The sequence below is a fragment of the Poecile atricapillus genome (genome assembly GCF_030490865.1).
Source record: "Poecile atricapillus isolate bPoeAtr1 chromosome 31 unlocalized genomic scaffold, bPoeAtr1.hap1 SUPER_31_unloc_1, whole genome shotgun sequence".
Lineage (NCBI taxonomy): Eukaryota > Metazoa > Chordata > Aves > Passeriformes > Paridae > Poecile > Poecile atricapillus.
Window position 1 is genome coordinate 59795 of NW_026708980.1, and position 7951 is coordinate 67745.

Genomic DNA, 7951 nt, shown 5'->3' on the forward strand with positions numbered 1-7951 from the left:
CCTCAGGACCCCCCAAACCCCCCCAAATCCTCACCTGCCACCCCCTCTCCTCCTCCTGGCCACCGCCAGCCCCACTCCGGGCCCCAGCAGCAGCAGCGGGGAGCGCGCACTGAACCCCCCAGGACCCCCCCAAATCCCCCCAAAACACCCCAAAATCCCCCCAAAAACCCCCAAAATCCCCTCAAACCCCTCCAGGACCCCCCGAAACCTCCCCAAATCCCCCCAAATCCTCACCTGCCGCCCCCTCTCCTCCTCCTGGCCACCGCCAGCCCCACTCCTGGCCCCAGCAGCAGCAGCGGGGAGCGCGCACAGCGCCAGCGGGGCCGGACCCCGCCGCTGTTGGGGGGTCGGGGGGGGGTCCCCCAATCTCCTCCTCGCAGCGCACCCCATAAATCCCGGGGCGCAGGCACAGACCGGCCCCGAGAAGTGGGTGAAGCAGGTGCCGCCGTGGGCGCAGGGGTTGGGGGCGCAGGCTCCGGAGCGGCGGCGGCAGAGGGGACCCCCAAAGCCCAGGGTGCAGGAGCAGCTGAAGGAGTTGGCGCCGTCCTGGCAGGTGCCCCCATGGGCGCACGGGTTTGGGGTGCAATCGTCAGCGTTGTGCTGGCACCGGCGCCCCGAAAATCCCGGCGGGCAGCGGCACAGGGGGGACAAGCCTTGGGAGTCACGGCAGTGGCCGCCTGCAGGGGGAAATGGGGGAAATGAGAATAAATGGGGGGAATGGGGGGAAAATGAGAATAAACGGGGGAAAAAATGAGAATAAACGGGGGAAATGGGAAATGGGGGGAAAAATGAGAATAAATGGGGGGAAATGGGGGAAAAAAATGAGAAAAAATAAAAATAAACGGGGGGAAATGGGGGAAAAAATGAGAAAAATGAGAATAAACGGGGGGAAATGGGGGGGAAAATGAGAATAAATGGGGGGGAATGGGGGGAAATGAGAATAAATGGGGGGAAATGGGGGGAAAAATGAGAATAAACGGGGGGAAATGGGGGAAAAATGAGAATAAACGGGGGAAATGGGGGAAATGGGGAAAAATGGGGGAAAAAATGAGAATAAAGGGGGGGAAATGGGGGGGAAAAATGGAGGAAAAATGAGAAAAATGAGAATAAACGGGGAGAAATGGGGGAAAAATGAGAATAAACGGGGGAAAAATGAGAATAAACGGGGGGAAATGGGGGAAAAAATGAGAATAAACGGGGGGAAATGGGGGGAAATGGGGGGAAAAAATTAGAAAAATGAGAATAAACGGGGGGAAATGGGGGGAAATGGGCAAAAAAAGGGAGGAAAAAAGGGAAAAAATAAAAAAATGGGGGGAAAATGGGGGGAAAACGGGAGGAAAAATGAGAAAAATGAGAATAAACGGGGGGAAATGGGGGAAAAAAATGAGAATAAACGGGGGGAAATGGGGGAATGGGGGAAAAAATGAGAATAAACGGGGGAAAAAAATGAGAATAAACGGGGGGAAATGGGGGAAAAATGAGAATAAACGGGGGGAAATGGGGGGAAAAAGGGAGGAATAAACGGGGGAAATGGGGGAAAAATGAGAAAATGAGAATAAATGGGGGGAAATGGGGGAAAAATGAGAATAAATGGGGGGAAATGGGGGGAAAATGAGAATAAACGGGGGGAAATGGGGGAAAAATGAGAATAAATGGGGGAAAAATGAGAATAAACGGGGGGAAAAGGGGGAAAATGAGAATAAATGGGGGGAAATGGGGGAAAAATGAGAATAAATGGGGGGGAATGGGGGGAAAAATGAGAAAAATGAGAAAAATGAGAATAAACGGGGGGAAATGGGGGGAAAAATGAGAAAAATGAGAAAAATGAGAATAAACGGGGGGAAATGGGGGGTAAAAGGGGGGGAAATGGGGGAAAAATGGGGGAAAATGGGGGAATGGGAAAGGGGAAATTGGGGAAAAATGGGGGGAAAATGCGGGAAAAAAGGGAGGAAAACGGGGGAAAAACAGGAGGAAAAAGGGGGGAAAATGTGGGAAAAAGGGGGAAAAGGGGGGGAAAATGAGAAAAATGGGGGGAAAAGGGAGGAAAATGGGGGAAAAACGGGGGTAAAAAGGGAGGAAAATGCGGGAAAAAAGGGAGGAAAAAAGGGAGGAAATGGGGGAAAAACGGGGAAAAACCGGGGAAAAAAGGGGAAAAAAGGGAAAAAATTAGAAAAATGGGGGGGAAATGGGGGAAAAACGGAGGAAAAAATGAGAAAAAGGGGGGAAAATGGGGGAAAATGGGGGTTTCAGGGTGCAGCTCACCGGTTCCCGGGGGGGTTTTGGGGTTCCCGGGGGGTTTTGGGGTTCAGGGGGGTTCCGTGGGGGTTCCGGGGGGGTTCCGGGGGGGTTCCAGGGGGGGTTTTGGGGTTCCGGGGGTTCCCGGGGGGTTTTGGGGTGCAGCTCACCGGTTCCCGGGGGGGTTTTGGGGGTTCCCAGGGGGTTTTGGGGTTCCCGGGGGGTTTTGGGGTGCAGCTCACCGGTTCCCGGGGGGGTTTTGGGGTTCCCGGGGGGGTTTTGGGGGTTCCCGGGTGGGTTTTGGGGTTCAGGGTGGGTTTTGGGGGGGTTCCCGGGGGGTTTTGGGGGTTCCCGGTGTCAGTTTTGGGGTTCCCGGGGGGTTTTGGGGGTTCCCGGGGGTGTTTCAGGGTTCCAGGGGTTCCCGGGGGGGTTTTGGGTGTTCCCGGGGGGGTTTTGGGGTTCAGGGCGGGTTTTGGGGGGGTTCCCGGGGGGTTTTGGGAGTCCCGGGGGGTTTTGGGGTGCAGCTCACCGGTTCCCGGGGGGGTTTTGGGGGTTCCCGGGGGGTTTTTGGGGGTTCCCGGCGGGTTTTGGGGTGCAGCTCACCGGTTCCCGGGGGGGTTTTGGGGTTCCCGGGGGGGTTTTGGGGGGTTCCCGGGGGGTTTTGGGGGTTCCCGGGGGGTTTTTGGGGTGCAGCTCACCGGTTCCGGGGGGGTTTTTGGGGTTCCCGGGGGGGTTTTGGGGGGGTTCCCGGTGTCAGTTTTGGGGGTTCCCAGGGGGTTTTGGGTGTTCCCGGGGGGGTTTTGGGGGTGCAGCTCACTGGTTCCCCGGGTGGGTTTTGGGGTTCAGGGCGGGTTTTTGGGGGTTCCCGGGGGTTTTGGGTTCAGGGCGGGTTTTGGGGGGGTTCCCGGGGGGTTTTGGGGGTTCCCGGGTGGGTTTTGGGGTTCCCGGGGGGTTTTGGGGGTTCCCGGGTGGGTTTTGGGGTTCAGAGCGGGGTTTTTGGGGTTCCCGGGGGTTTTGGGGTTCAGGGCGGGTTTTGGGGGGGTTCTCTCGGGGGGTTTTGGGGGTTCCCGGGGGGGTTTTGGGGTTCAGGGCGGGTTTTGGGGGTTCCCGGGGGGGTTTTGGGGTTCAGGGCGGGTTTTTGGGGGTTCCCGGGGGGGGTTTTGGGGTTCAGGGCGGGTTTTGGGGGTTCCCGGGGGGGTTTTGGGGTTCAGGGCGGGTTTTGGGGGGGTTCCCGGTGTCAGGTTTTGGGGGGGTTCCCGGGGGGTTTTAGGGTTCCCGGGGGGGGTTTTGGGGTTCAGGGCGGGTTTTTGGGGGGTTCCCGGGGGGTTTTGGGGTTCAGGGGGGGTTCCTGGTGTCAGTTTTGGGGTTCCCGGGGGGTTTTGGGGGTGCAGCTCACCTGTTCCCGGGGGGGTTTTGGGGTTCCCGGGGGGTTTTGGGGTTCCCGGGGGGTTTTGGGGGGTTCCCCGGGGGGGTTTTGGGGTTCAGGGGGGTTCCCGGGGGGTTTTGGGTGTTCCCGGGGGGGTTCTGGGGGTTCCCGGGGGGTTTTGGGGTTCCCGGTGTCAGTTTTGGGGGGTTCCCGGTGGGTTTTGGGGTGCAGCTCACCGTTCAGGCAGTACTGGGGGTCGCAGCGATCCGCCCGCCGCTCGCAGTTGGAGCCCCGGAATCCCGGGGGGCAGCGGCAGCTGTAACCGGGGGGCTCCCGGGGGGGCTCCCGGGGGGGGCTCCCGGGGGGGCTCCCGGGGGTCCCGGCCCGGGGGTCGGGGGCGCAGGCGCCGCCGTTAAAGCACGGCCCGAGGGCGCAGGGGGAGGGGGGGCACCTCCGGGAGGGGGTACGGGACCCCCGGGAGAGGCTCCGGGGCCACCGGTGAGGGAATTTGGGAGCCCCGGGAGCACCGGGAGATGGTCTGGGACCCCCGGGAGGGGCTCCGGGACCCTCGGGAGGGGCTCTGGGACCCCCGGGAGAGGCTCCGGGACCCCCGGGAGGGCTTTTGGAGCCCCCGGGAGCAGCTCCGGGACCCTCGGGACCCCCGGGAGAGGCTCCGGGACCCCCGGGAGGGGCTCTGGAACCCCCGGGAGCGGCTCTGGGACCCCCGGGACCCCCGGGAGAGGCTCCGGGACCCCCGGGAGCGGCTCCAGGACCCCCGGGAGCGGCTCCGGGACCCCCCGGGAGGGCTTTTGGAGCCCCCGGGAGAGGCTCCGGGACCCCCGAAGGATGATCCGACACCCCCAGGAGGGGATCCGGGTCCTCTGCGACCACCGGAGCCGAGGTCCGGGACCCCCAGGAAGGCACCGGGGAGCTCGGGGAAGCGCCAGGAGATGCTCTGAGACCCCCGGGAGCGGCTCCGGGACCCCCGGGACCCCCGGGAGGGCTTTTGGAACCCCCGGGAGGGGCTCTGGGACCCCCCGGGAGCAGCTCCGGGACCCCCGGGACCCCTGGGAGGGGCTCCGGGACCCCCTGGAGGCTGGGAGCGGCTCCGGGACCGGGGCTCGCCGGCCCGGCGGGACCAAGGACGGGGCCGGGGCTCCAGGGGGTCGCTCCCGGGGCTACCGGGGCCACCGAAGGAGCGTCCGGTGCCACCCCCGGGGGATCCGGGGCCACCCCGGGGCCACCGGGGCCACCAGAGCCGCCGCCGCCGGTGTCGCTGGGATGTCACAGCCACCGCCACCGCGTCCCTGCGGGGACAGCGCCGTTACCGGGGGGAACCGGGGGTCCCGGGGTGGTCCCGGTGGTCCCGGGGGGTCCCAGGGTGGTCCCCGGGGGCTCCGGGGGGCTCCGGGGGGGTCCAGGGGGGGTCCCAGGGGGTCCCAGGGTGGTCCCAGGGTGGTCCGGGGTGGTCCCAGGGTGGTCCCGGGTGGTCCCAGGGGGCTCCGGGGTGGTCCCGGGGGGTCTCGGGGTGTCCCGGGGGGGTCCCGGGGGGGTCCTGAGGGGGGTCCTGGAGGGGACCCGGGGAGGTTTTGGGGGTCCCGGGTGGTCCCGGGGTGGTCCCGGGGGGTCCCTGGGTGGTCCCGGGGGGTCTCGGGGTGTCCCGGGGGGGTCCCGGGGGGTCCCGGGGCGGTCCCGGGGGGTCCCGGGGGGGTCCGGGGGGTCCCGGAGGGTCCCAGGGTGGTCCCGGGGTGGTCCCAGGGTGGTCCCGGGTGGTCCCAGGGGGCTCTGGGGTGGTCTCAGGGGGTCCCGGTGGGTCCGGGGTGGTCCCGAGGGGGTCCCGGGGGGTCCCGGGGGGGTTCCGGTGGGTCCTGGGGTGGTCCCGGGGGGTCCCGGGGGTCCCAGGGTGGTCCCAGGGTGGTCCCGGGTGGTCCCAGGGGGCTCCGGGGTGGTCCCGGGGGGTCCGGGGTGGTCCCGGGGGGTCTCGGGGTGGTCCCGGGGTGGTCCCGGGGGGTCCCGGGCGGTCCCGGGGGGTCCCAGGGGTCCCAGGGTGGTCCCCGGGGGCTCCGGGGGGGCTCCGGGGGGGTCCCGGAGGGTCCCGGTGGTTTCTGAGGGGGTCCCGGGGTGGTCCCGGGTGGTCCCAGGGGGCTCCGGGGTGGTCCCGGGGGGTCTCGGGGTGTCCCGGGGGGTCCCGTGGGGTCCCGGGGCGGTCCCTGGGTGGTCCCGGTGGTCCCGGGGGGGTCCCGGGGGGGTCCCGGAGGGGTCCCGGAGGGTCTGGGGGGTCCCGAGGGGGATCCGGGGGGTTTCCGAGGGGTCCCGGGGTGGTCCCGGGGGTCTCCGGGTGGTCCCGGGGGGGTTCCGTGGAGTCCCGGAGGGGTCCCGGGGAGGTTTTGGGGGTCCCGGGGGGTCCCTGGGTGGTCCCAGGGGGGTCCCGGGGGCTCCGTGGGTCCGGGGGGGTTCCGGAGGGGTCCCGGGGGGGTCCCGAGGGGGATCCGGGGGGTTTCCGAGGGGTCCCGGGGTGGTCCCGGGGGTCTCCGGGTGGTCCCGGGGTGGTCCCGGAGGGTCCCTGGGTGGTCCCAGGGGGGTCCCGGGGGGGTCCCGGGGGGGTCCCGGGGGGTCCCGGGGGGGTCCCGGGGGGGTCCCGGGGAGGTTTTGGGGGTCCCGGGGGGTCCCTGGGTAGTCCCGGGGTGGTCCCGGGGGGGTCCGGGGTGTCCCGGGGGTGTCCCGCTGGTCCCGGGGGGTGTCCCGGGGGTCTCAGGGGGGTCCCGGTGGTCCCGGGGGGTCCCGGGGGGTCACTTACCGAACAAACGCCTCCGGTGCGAGCGCAGGGGGGGGGCGCAGGGACGGCGACACCGCCCTGGGGGGGGGGGGGGACAGAGCGGGGTCAGGGGGGGGTCCCGGGGGGGTCATTCGGGGTTTTTTTGGGGTGGGGGGGTTCATTCCCGTTATTTTCGGGGGGGTTATTCAGGGTTATTTTGGGGGTGGGGGGGTTATTCAGGGTTATTTTGGGGGTGGGGGGGTTATTCAGGGTTATTTTGGGGGTGGGGGGGTTATTCAGGGTTATTTTGGGGTGGGGGGGTTCATTCCGGTTATTTTGGGGGGGGGGTCCCGGGGGGTTCATTCCGGTTATTTTGGGGGGGGGGTCCCGGGGGGGTTCATTCAGGGTTATTTTGGGGGGGGTCCCGGGGGGGTTATTCAGGGTTATTTTGGGGGTGGGGGGGTTCATTCCGGTTATTTTGGGGGGGGGGTCCCGGGGGGGTTCATTCAGGGTTATTTTGGGGGGGGGTCCCGGGGGGTTTATTCCGGTTATTTTTGGGATGGGGGGGTTCATTCCGGTTATTTTGGGGGGGTTCATTCCGGTTATTTTGGGGGGTGGGGGGGTTATTCAGGGTTATTTTGGGGGGGGGTCACTCACGGGGGGGCGCAGCAGCGTCTCCAGCAGCTCCGGGGGGCGCAGGGGGGGCAGGGGGGGGCAGGGGGGGGAGGGGGCAGCGCAGGCGGGTCCCGAAGCGGAGCCCCCCCCCCGCCCCCCCCCCGCCAGGGCCCCCCCGGCCGGAGGCGCGGCCGCGACACCGAGCGCCCCAAAAGCCGCAGGGGGGGGGCCTGGGGGGGGGGGCAGGGGGGAGATCAGCACCCCCCGAACCCCCCCCGGGACCCCCCCGGGACCCCCCGGAACACCCGGACCCCCCCAGGACCCCCCCAGGAACATCCGAACCCCCCCGGGACCCCCCCCGGAACACCCAGCCCAAAATTGACCCCCCCCCGGAATACCGAAACCCCCCCCGGAACACCCGAACCCCCCGGGACCCCCCCGGGACCCCCCCAGGAACACCCGAACCCCCCCGGGACCCCCCCGGGAACACCCGAACCCCCCCACCCCCGGGACCCCCCCAGGAACACCCGAACCCCCCCGAGACCCCCCCCGGAACACCCAGCCCAAAATTGACCCCCCCCCGGAATACCCGAACCCCCCCGGGACCCCCCCCGGAACACCCGGGACCCCCCGGGACCCCCCCGGAACCCCCCCAGGAGCACCCGAACCCCCCCGGGACCCCCCCGGGAACACCCGAATCCCCCGGGACCCCCCCGGGACCCCCCCAGGAACACCCGAACCCCCCCGGAACACCCAGACCCCCCCGGGACCCCCCCAAAAATCTCCCATTGTTCCCCAAACCCCCCCAATTTTCTCCCTGGGACCCCCCAAATAACCCCAAAATCTCCATTTGTTCCCCAGACCCCTCGAATTTCTCCACCCGGGACCCCCGGGAGCCCCCGGGACCCCCCCCCACCCCCGGGACCCCCCCGGGACCCCCCCAGGACCCCCCTGGGACCCCCCCCCACCCCCGGGACCCC